Source organism: Phyllobates terribilis, unplaced genomic scaffold (assembly GCF_046119375.1).
Source record: "Phyllobates terribilis strain yellow unplaced genomic scaffold, ASM4611937v1 Scaffold_3__8_contigs__length_932513732, whole genome shotgun sequence".
Classification (NCBI taxonomy): Eukaryota; Metazoa; Chordata; class Amphibia; order Anura; family Dendrobatidae; genus Phyllobates; species Phyllobates terribilis.
This window is the reverse complement of record NW_027362763.1, coordinates 691,834,400-691,850,960: the sequence shown is the minus strand read 5'-3', so window position 1 is coordinate 691,850,960 and position 16,561 is coordinate 691,834,400. Positions and strand designations below refer to the sequence as shown.

Sequence of the window (16,561 nt, the reverse complement as noted above, 5' to 3'; positions counted from 1 at the left end):
AATGAACAGGGCCTACCATGTGGCTTTTTAAAACACTGAAGTCATCATTCATTGGCTAATTCACGTCACATGGGCACCGATAATTAATCACAGGTGAATCTCTTTTGTGATTTACCACAGGCGAGTCAAAATGTGTTTCCATACTAAATTAATGTAAAGGGTGCCAATAGCAGTGTCACAGCGAGATTTAAGGTTTTCTATTTTTCCCTCCCATTGTTTTTTCTTTTAAATGATTGCTTATCATTTGCTCTTTTATATTTAACACGAGTCTCTATACAAATAACTGTTTCACTTGATTCCCTTGAAACTGTTCCAGAAAATGAAGTATTTCTCCCAGAAAATTATTACAATCATACGTTTGGTTATACACATGTTTATTTCCTTTGTGTGTATTGAAACAACACAAAGAAACAGAGAAAAAAACGGTACATCGGACATAATTTCACATAATTTCACACAAAACCCCAAAAATGGGTCTGGACGAAATTGTTGGCACCCTTAACTTAATATTTGGTTGCAGACCCTTTGGAATAAAAATCTGCAATCAATCGCTTCCTATAATCATCAACAAGCTTCTTACACCTCTCAACTGGAATTTCAGACCACTCTTCTTCAGCAAACTGCTCCAGGTCTCTCATATATGAAGGCGTCTTCTCCCAACAGCAATTGTAAGATCTCTCCACAGGTGATCAATGGGATTTAAATCCAGACTCATTGCTGACACTTCAGAACTCTCCAGCTCTTTGTTTCCATCCATTTCTGGGGGCTTCTTGAAGTATCTTTGGGGTCATTGTCCTCAGACAATGTATAATTGCAATAATTTTCTGGGATAAATACTTCAATGTCTGGAACAATATCAAGGGTGTCAACACTTTCGGCCATGACTGTATATATTCAGTCTTAAAGGGATGGTCCAAGCAAGATCCCTTGTAAAAAAAAAAACAAAAAAACAATAAATTAAGTGGTCTCAGTGATCGCGGTCACTTTGGCCCCTGAAATCTTCACTAATGAGGGAAAATCTGTGGAGCAATATATATGAAGAATTTCCTTTTTTTTGGAGGCTAGTGACAAAATATTTTTCCACACTGCCATGACCCTTCAGACCTCTTCAACACCCCATCAAAAACCCTTCCATTTGCTCTAAAAAGTGCACTTTGACAGCAGGACTCCTGATGACCGAGCATCCTGGTGTCAAGCACAAGAAATATTGTATCTACCGTGAAATTGTCCCAAAGTACAACTCGCCTCACAGAAAGCAAGCCCTCAAACCGAGCCATTGACAAAAATACATTTAAAAATGTACAGATCTTGGAAAACAGCAACAGAAATCAATTATATTTTCTTATCTCTTAAAAAATTTTTTTATACTGGTTTGCTTTCGCGAATCATGTCACCTGATGATTTTTACCACACAATGAACGCCGTAAAATTAAAACCCAAAAACTAAAGTCAGAGTTACTTTTTTTTAACCATTTCAGCTCACTCCTCCCCCTTCAATTTTCAGTACATTATATGATCAAATGGATAGTCTCATTCAAAACTCCAGCTCCTCCTACGAAAATAAACCACCCGTATGGTTTTCGAAGGATAAAAAAAAAAGTTATGGTTCTTAGAAGAGGAGCAAAAATACGACTGAAAAAATGAAAATTGGTTGCGGAACCGTGAACGCTGCAATCAGACTTGATCCTTCCTTGTGCTGCGAATCAGCAACAGGATCGCCACAGATGGGGCCACTGTGGGGACAGCATGAGACCCAGGTGGTCCAGGGCCTAATGCCTTCACCAAAATTTTGATGTAGTATGTCCAGGAGCCAGAACATACTATTACTGTAAGGCGTATAAAGAGGTTAATATTCCTCTGTAAAAAGCTTAAAGTTACACCCATCCCTTTAATACCTGCATGTTTGACATTCATCGTGACAGTCATTTTCTATTGATCGTAAACTGTCTCCATCTTCCTCTTCTTCTTCATTGTCATTTTGAACTTTAAAGAGAAGCTTCTTTCGAGATCCTTAATAAGTTAAACATGTCCAGGTAATGAGCTTTGTTCTGGTGCCGCGCAGCGAGGATGATGTGCGAGCGCTGAGGATAATAGATTAGGCCGGGTGAATACATGAAATTGTTGTACGCCAGGGATGTGTCCTCGATGAAAGCTGCGGAGCAAAGAGGGAGAAGTAATTACTGGAGGTTTGTACTCCGGTGGAGATGGCAGGCGGATGATAGAGGTAATCCATGCAAGAATGATTAACTCGACTTAATGCCGCCGTCATCGTCAACTTCATGGAAATCATATTGAACCGTGTCACCGTCATTAACTGAGTAAAGGGAGCGAGGAGGGCGCCGCGTCTTATTGAGACATTTGATCTATGAAAGGGTTAAACTGGCAAGAATTAATTTTTTGAGGTGGAGTGGATCTGGTACCATTGAGGCCTGACAGAACTTAAGACTTTCCTTGTCAGTATTTTAGTTATTTCTGGAAATATGTGAGAACAGACAAGTTTTATTAACTCCTCCAGGGCTGAGGACCCGTCACAGACTACAGGATTTTCAGGATATGTTAACACTGTGTTGCTTTTTTTTTTTTTTTTAAAGCGGATGCTGCTTCAGGAATGGCTTCTCCTATGTGGCATTTTGTAGGTTTTGGGTTTTTTTTTTGTAGTCTTACTGTTAACATTTTTTTAAGCTGTTTTTTTTTCCCCCATTTTTCCTGTTTTTCTTAAATCTATCAAGCAATGAATAAAATGCCTCAAAAACTCTTGTTGAGAGAAATGAATAAATATCCAAAGAATGCAATGAGCTGCAAAAAATCGCTCAAATTATTCCCTCCCCCCAAAAAAAAATGTTCTAGAAAACGCCACCCCAAAAAGTATTTACATGAAAAGTCCCAGAAAATGCCACTCCAAAAAAGATTTACAAAAAGAGCCCTTAAAAAACATCCCACAAAAAATATTTATAAAAAAGCCCTAGAAAACGCCAACCCAAAACACATTTACAAAAAACGCCCTAGAAAACCCTACCACTAAAAACATTTACAAAAAGCCTTAGAAAACGTCACTCTGAAAAACATTTACAAAAAAGCCCTAGAAAACGCTGCCCCAAAACACATTTACAAAAAAAGCCCTAGGAAATGCTGCCCCAAAACAAATTTACAAAAAAAGCCCTAGAAAACATCACCCCAAAATACATTTACAAAAAATGCCTTAGAAAACTCAGTCCCAAAACACATTTACAAAAAATGCCCTAGAAAACCCTGCCCCTAAAAACATTTACAAAAAAGTCCTAGAAAACGCCGCCCCAAAAAACATTTACAAAAAGTCATAGAAGACGTCACCCTGAAAAACATTTACAAAAAAGCCCTCGAAAACACCGCTTCAAAAAACGTTTACAGAAAAGCCTTAGAAAACACCGCCCCTTAAGACATTTACAAAAAAGCCCTAAAAAACGCCGCCCCAAAAACACTTACAATAAAAGACCTAGAAAATACTGCGCCTAAAAATATTTACAAAAAAGCTCTAAAAACCGCCACCCCAAAACACATTTACAAAAAAAGCCCTAGAAAACGCCGTCACAAAACACATTTACAAAAAAAGCCCTAGGAAACGCCGCCCCAAAAAAGATTTACAAAAAAAATCCCTAAAATAAAGTCCCCCAAAAAACATTTAAGAAAAAGCTCTAGGAAACAACACCCCAAAAAAGATTTACAAAAAAAGTCCTATAAAAAAAAATCACCCCTAAAAATATTTACAAAAAAAGCCCTAGAAAACGCCGCCCCAAAAACATTTACAAAAAAGCCCTAGAAAACTCCGGCCCAAAGCACATTTACAGAAAAGCTCTAGAAAACGCCGCCCCAAGACACATTTACAAAAAAAGTCCTAGAAAACGACGCCCCAAGAAACATTTACAAAAAAAGCTGTAGAAAATGCCGCCCCTAAAAATATTTTTTTAAAAAAGCCCTAGGAATCGCCGCCCCAAAAAAGATTTACAAAAGAAGCCCTAAAAAAAATCACCCCTTAAAACATTTACAAAAAAAGCCCTAGAAAACGCTGCCCCTAAAAACATTTACAAAAAAAGCCCGAAAAAACATGGCCCGAAAAAACATTTTAAAAAAAGACCTAGAAAACGTCGCCCCAAAAAACACATTTCCAAAAAAGTCCAAGAAAACACTGCCCCTAAAAACATTTACAAAAAGCCCTAGAAAACACCATCCCTAAAAACATTTACAAAAAAGCCCTAAAAAAACGCCGCCCCAACAAACATTTACAAAAAAAGCCAATAGGAAATGCTGCCCCAAAACACATTTACAAAAAAAGTCCTAAAAAACGCCATCCCAAAAAACATTTACAGAAAAAGCCCTAGGAAACACCGCCCCAAAACACATTTACCAAAAACGTCCTAGGAAACGCCGCCCCAAAACACATTTACAAAAAACGCCCTAGAAAACACCGCCCCAAAACACATTTACAAAAAGCTCTAGAAAACGACACCCTAAGAAACATTTACAAAAAAAGCCCTAGAAAATGCCTCCCCAAAACACATTTACAAAAAAGCTCTAAAAAATGCCGACCTAAAATACATTTACAAAAAAGTCCTAGAAAACGCCTCCCCAAGAAACATTTACAAAAATAAACCCTAGAAAAGCCCTAAAAAATGCCGCCCAAAACAAATTTACAAAAACAGGCATAGAAAACACCGCCCCAAAACACATTTACAAAAAACTCCCTAGAAAACACTGCCCCTAAAAACATTTACAAAAAAAGCCCTAGAAAACATCGCCCCAAAAAACATTTAGAAAAAAAAACACTTGAAAACCTAATTTGTTTCGACCACCTATAAAGGACGTCGTGTACACATATCCCCTAATTTTACTCAATTTCTTACATCTCAATAAAACGGGGAAGATTTTTATCAACCATCTAAAAAAAATAAGAAAAAAGACATCTTTGCTGCCCATAGCAGCCAATCACAGCACAGCTTTCATTTTACTGGAGCTGTTTACAAAATAAAAGTTGTGTTGTGATTGGTTGCTATGGGCAACAAAGACCAGTTTTTCCTTTAGATAGTTTTGATAAATGAGGCCTAGTCTCCTTAAAGGGGTATTCCCATCTAATACATTTATAGACATGTGGATCCCACTGTAAGGTCCTACATCTGTACTGAGAACAGAGGCCTGGGTGTCAGAGGAGAGGTGGTCGGATTTGTTATTCATTGATGATGAGTCTTTTATCTCCGATGCCTCTGAATACTTTTCTACTCGCCACTTGATCTTTGCAATCTCTGATTTGTGAAGGGTCGACAGGAATCCAGCTATCTTAGGTGTGCAGCCATCAATGCTTAGTCTCTGACAACTTAAAGAATATGGACACCATTTATTTTTTTTACTTAAATTCATGTATCTTGGCCTAAAAATAATTTTTGCGATTGGGTATCATTAAAAATTTTGCACCTTTTGACTTTTACGGGATCTTTGCTTCTGACGCGCCCCTGGGCCTGTGTCGCGCTGCGTTGCGCACGCGGGAGCTTACCCGGAGCCGGATCTCTTGAGGGTTGTAGTCTCGTGGCAGTGATCCGGTCCGTGCCCAGGGAGTCAGACTAAGTGGCGCTGTATCAGCGGTAGATGTTGGACGACTACGCCACCCGTTGAGTACAGCTAAGGAGCTGCTGCTGCAGGGCAGACCGCTGAGGCCGGTGGTAGGATTGTGCAGCGTGATAGCATAACCCCCAACGGGAGGGGTATGGCCTCAGGGCAGCCGACGTGGACGATGGGGGTAGCAGGAACCACTCGGAGACGGTACGGTGTAGTTCAGGGTCTTTACTGGTGACAAAGATAGACCCTCCCGGAGTACTGGCTAGCGATTGGGGCCTGGTCAGTCCTTGAGCAGATGGGATCTCCCCTGGCCAGGCGGAGTTGTAGGCCTCCCAAACTGACTGTACTCTTCTGGCTACCTTGCTAGAGGCGGGTATAAGTAGCCCACGTCCCTGAGTGTACCGTGTGGTGCTCACCCGTATGGCCGGTGACTCGGGGCCTTCTAATGGCTTCCGCTCCACGATGGCGGTGCTGGTCCCACGCGTGTGACCGTGCCTTCGGGTTTCTGGGCCAGAGGACCTGCAATCCCCTGCCTGACGGATTCTGCTGCTGGGTAGGAGTTAGTCCCCACAGCCTCGGACTCCGGGTCCGGTAAGAAATCTTCTCAGTCAGGGCGAGCTCTGCAGCTGCCAGCCCCTGACTCCTTGTAACACTGCTCCCACAGAGCTCCTGATGTTTCTTCCCATAGCTGCTTCTCTTCTCTGTCTCTACTTCGGGCATGGCCCAGGAGCTGGGCCCAGCCGGAGCCGCAGCTCCCTGTCAGCCCTCCTGGCTGAACTCTCCCTCTGAACTCTCTAACCCTGCCTCAGCCCCAGGTTTATATAGGGGAAGTCCTTCCCCTCCCAGGACTGGGCAGGAGGTGTGGCATGCATAGGATTCCTGACCAAGAGACCTCCCACCTGCTCTCAGACATAACATCGCTGTCACTGTGGAAACCAGACCCCTGGGGTGCCACACTTCTCCTGCAGAATGAGCTAACTGAGCTTCCGACAGTGAGCTCATTCTGATGGGAGTGTGTAACTCTTTTATCTGTCCTTTTCTGGGCTGATTTATTTCCACATCAAAATTAAAGTCAACTTTTGCATGGTCATAAATCAGCACAGAGACGTTCAGAGAAAAGACAGATAAGAGAGATACACACACTCAGGAAGAAGCTCACTGTTGGATCTCAGTTACCTCATTCTGCATCCAGCAATGTTTAGAGTAACAAAGATGCCGTGAAAGCCGAATGGTGGAAAATTGTTAATGATACCTAATTGCTAAAATAATTTTTAGGCTAAAATACAGTCATTTAAGTAAAAAAAAAATCCCTGGAGATGTCCGTATCTTAAAAGGTGCGGTGTGGTAGACTCGGAGGGCAACACAACATTCAGCTGGTCTTGCTCATGCTGCCGGCAACTGGAGGTAACAGTAATTTTATTTTTGATGCTGGGCTCCTACCATTTAGTGTATACAGCCCTTTTTTAGACCAATGTGTCTCCATGGTAACAATCAACAAAGAAACTAGCTCCATAACATTTGGTGTGTTCGTAAGAAGTAATCAATACATGTAAGTTGATATGACACAGGGCCCATCAGTTTGTTTCAGACTGTGCCAAAGTGGCCTTCATCATGTCCCATCTCACCGGTGAAGCTCTGGCATGGGTCAACCCCCTATGAGAGAGAGGGGACCCTCTTGTGTCGAACCTCCAGTCCTTCCTAGAGGCCTTCCAGAAGGTTTTCGATGAGCCTGGCCGTGCGTCCTCAGCAGCATCTTCTCTCCTTCGATTGCGCCAGGGAAACCTCAGTGGGCCTGTCAGTTTCCGTATCCTCTCATCTGAACTCGCCTGGAATAATGAGGCTCTGGTGGCAACCTTCTGGGCGGGCCTTTCTAGGCGAATCAAAGACGAGCTGGCTGGTTGGGAAATAACCACCTCTCTGGACGACCTGGTGCCTCTTGCAACACGGATAGACATCAGGTTTTAGGAGCGTTCCAGGGAGTTGGAATCATGAGAGAAGACCTTTGCGCCTGGCTCCCACTTTCCAAAGATCAGTCTTACGGTAAGCCTCAGCTCTGGCGTCCCCTCCTGTATCCATGCAAGTAGACCAGGTGAAGATGTCAAGCACCACCGTCGAGCAGAGGGACGCTGTTTTTATTATGGCAGTTCTGAGCATGCCATCCACTCCTGCCCTGAGAGACTGGGAAATGCCAGAGCCTAGGGCCTGTTGGAGAGGTTACCCTGGGCAAGAATCATTCCTCTCCATCGTTGACACTATCAGTGTCCGTATCCTGTGGCAGCACCCATTTTATCGAGTCTGCCTATCTAGTCTCCACAGGTAATCTCATCCAACAGGCCATTGTGGAGCGGTTCCAGATTCTGATTCAACATCTTCCGGATCCGTTGGCAGTTTCTTTGGTGGATGGTAAGCCTCTTTCTGAGACCATCCTATTTGTTACTGAACCGGTGGAACTTCAAATTGGAATGTTGCATTTGGAGAAGATCTCTCTCTATGTGCTGTCAGATCTGTCTCACCCTCTGCTTCTGGGCCTGCCCTGGTTGCAAAAATAATGAACCAGTCTTGGATTGGAGGTCCGGTGAAGTACTCATACAATAACCATGTGAGTGAATCCTCTGGCAAATCTCCATTTTTTGTGGTTTACGAGCAACATCCCAATATTCCGTTCTGTTTCTACTACCTCCAATATTCCTGCTGCTGAGTCCCTTGTTGAGGGGTTTGCGAAGAACTGGGAGGACACCAAGTCTACATTATTGAAATCCTCAGAACGAATAAAAAGGCATGCAGACAAGAGACGTCTGGATCTGTCACTGTGTCGTCCGAGGTACATGGTCTGGCTGTCATCTAAATATGTCCATCTCAAGGTACATCCTATAAACTGGGTCCTCTTTTCACCTGTCCATTTGAGGTTCTGCAGCAGATCTATCCAGTAGCCTACAAGCTCAGACTCCTGACCTCTTTACGGATTCCTAATTCTTTTCATGTGTCTCTCCTCAAGCCTGTTGTCCTCAGTCCTTTTTTCAGTGATCATGGTTCCACTCCTGCTCCTGTCAGTTCGGAGGACATTTTCGAGGTAGAGAACATTTTGGCTACCAAGAGGGTAAGAAGAGAAACCTTTTTTCTTGTACATTGGAAGGGGTTTGGTCCTGAGGAGAGGTCCTGGGAACCCAGGGAGAACATTCATGCCCCTCCCCTCCTGGAGAGATTTCTTGCAGGCTTGAAAAAGAGGGGGCGTAAAGGGGGGGTACTGTAGCACCAGCGACTCTGCCTCCTGCCTTCCTCCCTGACATAGACTCACTCACCACTGCGGGCCCCATCCTGCACGCTCGCCTCCTTCCTCTTCCGGTCCCACAGCTGTTCGGGTTGTGCCCACTGCACACAGATCCCCAGGCATTGTGCTTAGGGGGCGCACGGTCCCGTCCTCTTAAAGGGATAGCGCACACCGTCCTAAAATGTTTCCAGCCAATGGCTGGGAGACACTTCTTATTTAAGACACCTCCACCTGAGGGGAGGTGCCTATGCAACGTTGTTCGCATGTTTCCTAACGGGTGTACATAGGAATCTTGGGGCCTCATAGCAGAAGTTCTAATTGGACCCCCCCCCCCCCAAAAAAAAAATGTAAATAATTGTCGTGGTCACACGAGCAGATCTTACAACTTTCCTTCCGTTACATAGTAATTTTCATCCTGCTGTAGTCCTAGATCCCTCTTTCATTGCCCCATAAAGTGTCATGCCAACAAAAGTGTCCCCCATACACAGTATGATACCTCCATGGTGAATTCCTCCACATTCGCAGTATAATGTCCCTACTGTACCCCACCTCAACTCCCAGGGCAAAGTATGGTAACCCCAACACAGTATGATCCCCCAACTGTGACCCCTTAGAGCTAGAGAGGATGATACGTAATAAGGGAGGGTGTTATACATAAAAAAAGGTGAAACTATATAACTAAGGACGGCGCTATACATAATAAGTGAGTACACTATATTCTGAGTATGCTATACATAATATGGCTACATTCCTGCATCTGTGTGCAGTGTCGGTGTGCTGCCCGCTTTTACAGATGCATTGAGCATGTCTTATTCTAATCCTCAAAATCAGATCAGAACAGGACATTCTCTGACCCTCACAGATCTCATTCTCAGATCCGTGATTTTCATGGATTTGTGAATGGATCTATAAAACTCTACGAGTCTGTGGACCATGCGATAAAAAATTCTGGCAGCACACGGATGTTTCACACAAATGTGAGAATGCAGCCTAAGGGATTTTACAGATAACATTATCACTCCAAGTCACACAGTGCGGATACAGAATAATATTTACATCCAGGCACTTACCGCTGACGTCTCGTCTGATCAGTCAGTTTCTGCTGCTTCTTCTCCATCTGGTCAGACCTTCATGTAGACATCTCCCAGCCACGACTCATCTTGTCACGATGATCAGTACAGCCCTAAAAATAACAAGGTCACATATATTGTATATATACTTGTGTCTCCCCCACACTGCGCCCCTGAATACAGATATGTACCCCACCATTAATATACTGCTTGTATCCAGTATACCTGCCTGTCAGCAATGCCTTCCTGTCCGTCAGCCGTGCCAGCCTGCCTGCCCGTCAGCCGTGCCAGTCTGCCTGCCCGCCAGCTGTGTCAGCCTGCTCATCCATCTGCCGTGCCACCCTGCCTGTCAGCCGTGCCAGCCTGCTCATCCATATGCCATGCTAGCCTGCTTGCCCATCTGCCATGCCAACCTGCCTTTCTAACTGCCCGCCAGCACCATCCTGCCTGTGTCGTGCCAGTCTACCATTCCCGGCCGCTCCTGCCTCCTGTCCCTTGGGGGTCAGCTGCCATCCACCACAGGTCAGTCCCGGACTAGCACCTGGTTCCACCTCCATCGTCTCTCCTCGGATCGCGTTGTTGTCAGCCACCATGCAGCTGAGGTCGGACGTGGTTAGGTACCTAGATACGCCCCTCTGGGGTCTCCTCGGATCACGGCACAGTGGTTCCACCACCCAGCCCGTTGCACACTGTACAGATAATTTATGCTGAATACATTGTCCCCTCCCATCCATGGACAAAATTAGGGACCTGAATGGGTAGAAGCATTGCTCCTTCACTGCCCCCGTGTTGGTGTTGCCCGCGTCATCATTAAATTGCTGCACGCCAGATTATATTAGGCTTCAATCCTGCTTATGCCTCATTTTATATTCTCTTTATAGATTTTTTTGGAGCATAAATACATTTTTTATTCACAATTCAACTATCCCAGCAGTGACTCTGCCATCTGCAGCGATGCTGAACACTGTGTGCACCGCCTGCTGCATCCTATTCTCAGGTCACTGGCAATGCACAAAGCTGCACGTAGCAGGAATGGGACAATGGAGCCCCCTAGTGTACCTGCATGGGTATTACACACTTTCCTGAAACCAGGATGTTCCTCTTATGGTATGCAGGTCACAGCCGAAACACATAATTATGCCAATAATGCTATGTTATTAAAAATCTGTCAAGCAAGGGAAATTTTAAATTATGTTATAGATACATACATACAGTACAGACCAAAAGTTTGGACACACCTTCTCATTTAAAGATTTTTCTGTATTTTCATGACTATGAAAATTGTACATTCACACTGAAGGCATCAAAACTATGAATTAACACATGTGGAATTATATACTTAACAAAAAAGTGTGAAACAACTGAAAATATGTCTTATATTCTAGGTTCTTCAAAGTAGCCACCTTTTGCTTTGATGACTGCTTTGCACACTCTTGGCATTCTCTTGAATGAGCTTCAAGAGGTAGTCACCGAAAATGGTTTTCACTTCACAGGTGTGTCCTGTCAGGTTTAATAAGTGAGATTTCTTGCCTTATAAATAGGGTTGGCCCTTCAGCTGTGTTAGGCTGAGTTCACACGATGCGTATTTCATGCGTTTCCGCGGCGTTTTTGCAGTTGCGTAAACGCCGCGGAAACGCATGAAAAACGCATGGTAGAAGGGCAGCAATGTTCCCCAATTGAAATCCGCATGTGCTGTGCCCATGATGCGGATTTTTCCGCAGCGTAAACGCGCTCAAAAATCCGCAGCATGTCAATTAATTTTGCGGAAACGCGACGTTTTCGCCGCCATTGACTTGCATTAGAACGCGCCAATTCCGCAAGACTGCATCTGTACTTGCGTAATTGGTGCGTTCTAATGTGCGGATGGTACCCGAGTGTGGAGGAGAGGAGAGTCTCATCCACACCCAGGTACCATTAAAAAAGCTGTAAAAACAAGAATAAAATAAAAAATATATATATACTTACCATCTGTCGGCCCGCGCAGCGCTCCTGCTTGCTTCCCGGCACTTGCAGTGAGTTGTAGGACCTGCGGTGACGTCAGAGTCATGTGACGGGTCACGTGACGCTGACGTCGGCAGGTCTTTCAATTCAAAGTTGCCGGCAGCCGGGAGAACGGAGTGAGCAGGACAGCGCGGGCCATCGGAGGTAAGTATATACACTCTCTCGGGTCACACTATATAAATCCATGCTGTTTGCATGGATTTATATAGTGTGACCTAGTTGTCAAGTACTTTCCAGGTGATGCTAAAATCGCCTGGAAAGCGCTTGTCAATCTGCATGCGGAAACGCATGTGAATCTGCATGTGGATCCGCATGTATTCTGCAGGAAAAACGCATGCACAATCTGCATGCGTTTTTTCTGCCAGGGAGATGCAGAAATGATGCAGAAATTTTCTGCTTCATTTCTGCATCGTGTGCACATAGCCCATCGAACCCAACGAACCCATCGTCTAACAGTACTGACATCCACTGTTGCATCACCGTACACATTTTTCAGTCCCTCATGAATTCGAATGGGCGTTTCACCTTCTGCATGCAAGAATTCAATCACAGAACGTTGTCTAATACGAACATCGATGTCAGCCATTTTGCAAACGGATACAGTCCTGCCACCTGTTGGTGCAGGAAGTTGCAATTGCTGTGGATTGGAGAAGAATGTTTGAGGAATTGTGCCAAATTCGAATATTTAACATAACTACCTTATTTAAGGAGAAAAAAAATAGGAGGCATTACTTATTGACTGACCCTCGTATATAATTCCACATGTGTTAATTCATAGTTTTGATGCCTTCAGTGTGAACGTACAATTTTCATAGTCATGAAAATACAGAAAAATCTTTAAATGAGAAGGTGTGTCCAAAATTTTGGTCTGTACTGTATATACCGAAAAATGTAGCAAGATGTATGCAAACCTTGAATATATAAAATGTAAACTGCATTACTGCTGAACAGAGCAGACTTAAATCATTAAGGTACTTAGCTCGCAAATTGGCCAATACAGCCATGACAAGGTGATGGGACCCTAACCTGTTCTATCAGACATCCCTCTTCCTGGCTAGAAGGCTACAAATTTAAAGGGAACCCGTAGGTCAATTCATGATGCCCAAACCACAGGCAGAATAAATCAGACGATTGAAGCCACGTATATTTTTCTCTGAAATGCTCTAGGAGCCAGCCAGGGGCTATAAGAATAGACGAGACTAGTCCGTCACCACCCTTGGCCGGCTTCTCTCCGCACTGCTTCAGCTGATTGACACATGTCTGGCTATGTTCACACATGGGAGACACCTGTCAATCAACTTTAGCGGTGCGGGGAAAGGGCGGCGCCAGACTAGTCTTGTCTATTCCTTGTAACGGGTCTGGGAGGCGGAACCTCTGAGCTACTATACAAGGGGGCGGTCCTTGTAAGGGAGCGGGTGGCGACCAGGCAGGCAGTCACAGCAGGTGACCGGGACAGTCTCTGGGTGTACGGGCAGGAGGTCACAGCAAGTGACCGGGACAGTCTCTGGAAGAACGGGCTGGAGGTCACGGCAAGTGACCGGGACAGTCTCTGGGTGAACGGGCTGGAGGTCACGGCAAGTGACCGGGACAGTCTATGGGTGAACGGGCTGGTACGACCTGTGATGGCTGAACCTCCAGGTAGACAAGCAGGCAGGTAGCGGAGAAGCGCTCCCAGGTGAGCGGGCAAGAGTCTCTGGAATAGCTGGTGGTCACAGCACCTGACGGCGGAGCCTCCGGGCAGGCAAGCAGGCAGGTAGCGGAGAAGCGCTCCCAGGTGAGCGGGCAAGCTGGTCCTTAGACAGACTGACCGGAGTTGTAAGGCAGACCGTCGGACCTCAGGCAGGCAGGCAGGTAGCTGATGTGCGCTCCCAGGTGAGCGGGCAAGTTGGTCCTTAGACAGACTGACCGGAGTTGTAAGGCAGACCGTCGGACCTCAGGCAGGCAGGCAGGTAGCTGATGTGCGCTCCCAGGTGAGCGGGCAAGTTGGTCCTTAGACAGACTGACCGGAGTTGTAAGGCAGACCGTCGGACCTCAGGCAGGCAGGAAGGTAACAGGAAATCAGGCAGGATTAGGACAGCAAGCTGGCAGGAATCTGGCAGGAATCAGGCAGGTAACTGGCAGGTAACTGGCAATGGGACCTGAAGGCTGAAGCAGAGTAGAACAGTGCAACAACATTGCTCGGGCACCTCCATTTTGGAGGAGGTGCCTTATATATGGTAAAGTCCTCCGGCCATTGGCCGGGGACTCCTTAGGACGGCGCGCGCGGCCCCTTTAAGAGGGAGGGAGGGCGCGCGCGCGCGCCCTAAGCACAGTGGCCGGGAAGGAGCGCGCGCTGCCAGCAGAGGGGGAGAGGGACGCCGGGCACGGAGCAGAGCGGTGAGGGGAACAGCGTCCCTGCCTAGCAGAGGGCAGGGACGCCGGCACTACATTCCTATGGTCCCCGGCTGGTTCTACAAATTATTTTGCAGCCAGGATCTGATTCATGGGCAGCAGGTTCCCTTTAAAGGGCAAGTAAGATCCAACGCTAATTAAAAAGTTATGGTGTAGGCAGGGGTGGAGCTTAGTTTGTTTATGTTAGGAAACCACGGCCATTTAAATGCTACACCTATTTTGCCCATCTTCACGCACACTTTCCTTAACCACAAAATCCAAGTAAAGGTAACTTAAAGTAAAAGCATATTTTCTCCCATCCTGGGCCCCATATGTTCTCCCACCCTGGGCCACATATGTTCTCCCATCCTGGGCCCTATATGTTCTCTCATCTTGGGGCCCATGTGTTCTCCCATCCTGGTCTTCATGTGTTCTCCCATCCTGGGCCCCATATGTTCTCCCATCCTGGTTTTCATATGTTCTCCCATCCTGGGCCCCATATGTTTTCACATCCTGGGCACCTTATATTCTCCCATGCTGGGCCCATATGTTCTCCCATCCTGGTATTCATATGTTCTCCAATCTTGGGCCCCATATGTTCTCCCATCCTGGACCCCATATGTTCTCCCATCCTGGTCTTCATATGTTCTCCCATCTTGGGCCCCATATGTTCTCCCATCCTGGTTTTCATATGTTCTCCCATCCTGGGCCCCATATGTTTTCACATCCTGGGCACCTTATATTCTCCCATGCTGGGCCCATATGTTCTCCCATCCTGGTATTCATATGTTCTCCAATCTTGGGCCCCATATGTTCCCCCATCCTGGACGCCATATGTTCTCCCATCCTGGGCCCCATTTGTTCTCCCATCCTGGGCCCCATATGTTCTCCCATCCTTGCCTTATATGTTCTCCCATCCCGGCCCCAATATGTTTTCCCATCCTGGGCCCCAATTTGTTTTCCCATCCTGGACCCCAATATGTTCTCCCATCCTGGGCCCCATATGTTTTCCCATCCTGGGCCCCTTATGTCTCTTCCATCCTGGGGCCCATATGTTTTGTAATGCAGCGGCTTGCTGCATTACCAAAATGTCCAGGGGGTGTGTTCTGGCTGACCACGTACCTCCCCTTCAGGTGACTGATCACATGACTGTGACATCATCACAGGTCCTGTGCTCACAAAAGGATATATAAATCCAGGTGGTTTTGAAACCGTAGAGAAGCCTGGTCCCTGTGTCTGGGACACCAGTAGCCTTGGAAGGCAAGAGACCTGATCCCTGTGTCTGGGACACCTTTGGCCCTGGAAGGCACGTGGCCTGGAGACCACGTCTGGGGAGCCTTAAACCACAGCTGTGGCAGAATAGAGCTGATAGAAGCCGCTAGACCCGGCAAAGGTAAAAACGGTTCTTGATATGGACATTGATATTGTTACCTTGCTGAAGGCTGTATCTGGAGCCAAGTGGGCTGAAAACTTGAAAAGGCTCTAGGATATTACATATATAACATGCCTGCGAGCCACTGAGATGGACTATTGTGGCACCCCTGAGGGTTTGGTCGCCACAGAGGTACTGCACCTGTCCCAGAGGTGTGGTGTCTCCCTTTCTCTCAGGTAAGGAGGAAGTGCTGCACGGAACCCCAACACCTACATCCAACACTACACTACCCCAGGCCAGCCAGAGGAGCAAGACGCAATGCAGTTTTCTGCTGAGCTCTGACCCTGGCTGGGGTGGGGGGAACCCAAAGGTAGGGGGGAACCAGTAGTGGGTGTGGGTGGAGGAAGTAGTTTAGGGGAGCACTCATACAGTAGATATATAAAAAGGTAGACATCTTAAATTGGTTGGTTGTTGAGTAGGGACAGTTCAGAGGAACAGTCTGGGAGCAGAGGCTCTGTAGGAGCTCTGCTCTACTACAAGGGCCCAGGACAGAGGCGCAGGAGGGGAGCTGGGAGTAAGCTCCGTTCTGTTGAAAGGATCCTAGGGGAGTACGGCAAGTGCAGGCGGCACCCGTACACCCCGAACCTGCCAAGTGTCAGGAGCATCTAGGCCGCAAGAAGGGGACCGGCCCCTGGCCCAGTCGTGCAGCTTCAAGCCTCGGCTGGAAAAACCGGAGGCTTCTGGCTTCTATAGCCACCAGCCAAACCCTCACTTCAATCCAAAAGTAAGGTCAAGCAGGTCTGTGCAACTCCGACAGACAGGGGGGACCTCGCAGCACCCGAACAGGATTCACAGTGGGAAGCGCAGGACAGGAGGGAGTAAAGACCCAGCGTGAAG

At 46.3% G+C, this 16,561-nt stretch overlaps 1 long non-coding RNA gene across 2 annotated transcripts; it reads right to left on the bottom strand.

Moving 5' to 3' along the window:
* Positions 1-357: 357 nt before the first annotated feature.
* Positions 358-10,726, bottom strand: LOC141257403 (uncharacterized). 2 transcript variants are annotated; one of them, XR_012318062.1, is made up of 4 exons: positions 10,463-10,726; positions 9,922-10,034; positions 1,896-2,152; positions 358-926 (listed from the first exon to the last, which is right to left on the bottom strand). It is a non-coding gene; the product is annotated as an uncharacterized lncRNA (long non-coding RNA). The 2 variants fall into 2 exon arrangements; XR_012318061.1 differs by having other exon boundaries at positions 358-2,152.
* Between the last annotated feature and the right edge of the window lie 5,835 nt (positions 10,727-16,561).